Here is a 2,567-nt window from a genome sequence, read left to right as displayed (position 1 = left end):
TATATCATATATATCCCTGTGACCTTCACTGATGATTCTTGGTTAACCTGCAACCAACTAGGTGAGATGGTCAAGATAGTGTGTCTGGTTGCTTGAAATTCTCAAGAACTGCCTTGGTCTTACAGGTCTTGCTGAACCTTTCTTTTCCAGAGTACTTATTCTCAGACTATGTACCTAATGAACAGCATTAGTGTCACCTAGGAACTTTGAAATAGAAATGAAATTCATGGACCCTACCCCAGAAACTCTAGAGATAGTACTCAACACTCTGTACTTTCATAAGACCTCTGGATGAGAGCCCCACTACCCTTAAGAAACTTGATTCTGTGAATTCATGAACAGATGATGACTTTATGTTTGGTTTTACTAGGTGCTGTAACAATGAAAAAATATTACCGGTAGCCATTCCATACAGACAGTGTGATTTTCTTTTGGGAGTTTTTATTGCCCACTAAGGCATTTTCCTGATGTGTAATAGCAATAAGCTGCTAGTGTAGCATTCTCCTGATTTCCCTGAATCATATCCTGTCCCTCTTGTTTACCTTCAGATGTTGACTCCCTAATCCCCATCTTAAGTAACCCCTCAGAGACTAATGCAGTGGACCACACCTGCGATTCTGAGCCACCTGTATTAAAAATCCCTATGATCAGGCCACGCCCTCTATCATTCAGGATTTCTGGATGTTAGGGTGGGGTAGGAAGGTGGAGTGGTGAGTGACAGTGTTAAAGCTCTCTAGGTAGTTTCAGTAGGCAACCAAGTTGGAAGACAAGGGAACTGGAGCAGTGGTTCTCAGGAATGGTCCCCAGACCAACAGCACCAATAATCATGTAAGAGCATACTAGAATTCCAAGTTATTGAATCTCACCGAATGCAAATTTGTGTATCCCACGGAATACCTGCTAAATCAAAAACTCTGGGGATACCCCCCATCTCACCGCCTCCCTGAAGTATTTTAAAAAGCCCACCAAGTGATTCTGATGTATCTAAAGTTTTAAGAATCACTAAATTACGGTTGTCTCACACTTCATGCTCAACATGGCACAAACTGAGAAATGGTGACAGTCCAATCAAAGGACTTGAGCTTTGCCAGGGAACCCATCTAGTATTTTCACAGTGAACAAGGATCTCTAGATATAAAATCATTACCATTGTCACTATCAGTAATTTACAGCCATTACAATGTACACACTTCTCATCAAATGCTTGTTGACTCAAAAGCCCCCCTAGAGGTGAAGTCTTAGGGAAGGTTCTTTTGCAGAGAAGTTCCATTGGAAAGTACTGATCTGAAGACTTTCTATTACAGAAAAACTGGTTGCTGAAGGAAAACATGATGCTATTTATGGCTGTGTGTATAACTCATTAACCTTGAAACTCATCTCAATTGCAGCATCTGGTGTCAATGAGCTCTTACAACAGGATTAGCCCTGCCACTGAGCTGCTCAGGAGGATACCAGCACATGTATGAAAGTGTTCATGTAATGAACCTCTAGTGCCTTTCTACCTCTACTTACACTGAGGGGTCTGTTAGGTTAAATATGTTCCAGCCTTCTGGTAATTGGAAAGCTATTACAATTCAGAGATAAAATTGTAATAATCCTTACTTGTTGGAAAACTCAAATCTTGTTGCGCTAAACTATTTTAAAGTAAAATTCCAGTTTAAAAAATACCGTGCAACCATAAGTTGATAGTTTGGCTGGTGTTTTATGCACTTTATTAACACGTTAACTTAAGAAATAAATGGTTATGTGAAGTGAAGTAAGTCAGTCAGAAAAAGACAAATACCATATGATTTCACTCATATGTGGAATTTAAGAAACAGAACAGATGAATATAGGGGGACAAAAGAGAGAGGCAAACCATAGAACAGACTCTTAACTATAGAGAACAAACTATAGAGAACAAACAAACAAACAAACTATAGTTGGAGGGGAGGTGGTGGGGGAGGCGGGATGGGTTAAATGGGGGAGGCGGGATGGGTGGGGGAGGCGGGATGGTGGGGATTAAGGAGGACACTTCTGATAAGCACGGTGTGTTGTATGTAAGTGATGAATCACTAAATTCTACTCCTGAAACTAATATTATACTATATATTAACTAACTGGAGTTTAAATTAAAAAACTTGAAAGAAATATTAAAAATTAACTTTAAAAGTATTAAAAATAAAATACGGTAGTTAACAAAAAAAAGAAAAGGAAACAAATATTTATAAAGCACTAATGTGTGCAGAGGACTTTGTGACACAAGAAAGAACAATCAGACCAAGGATATTTCTACAAAAATGCTATAGTCTACAAGATTATATACACACACGCACGCACACACACATACACACACGCACGCACACACACATACACATATATATATATATATGAATACATATACATATGAATATGCACACACACATATATATATATATGACTAAGGAGACATTTCCTTTGGGTTTTGAATGCATGATAATGTGGAGAAAGAATAAGAAGACAGAAGTGAGACAAAGGGAGTGAAAACAATGTGGAATATTTTAGAGAATAGTTTAAAAAAAAAAAAGTTTGGCAAAGTACTTGGGGTT

Source organism: Ursus arctos, unplaced genomic scaffold (genome assembly GCF_023065955.2).
Source record: "Ursus arctos isolate Adak ecotype North America unplaced genomic scaffold, UrsArc2.0 scaffold_33, whole genome shotgun sequence".
In the NCBI taxonomy this organism is placed as follows: domain Eukaryota; kingdom Metazoa; phylum Chordata; class Mammalia; order Carnivora; family Ursidae; genus Ursus; species Ursus arctos.
The sequence above is the reverse complement of the archived record's forward strand: the minus strand, read 5'-3'. Positions refer to the sequence as shown.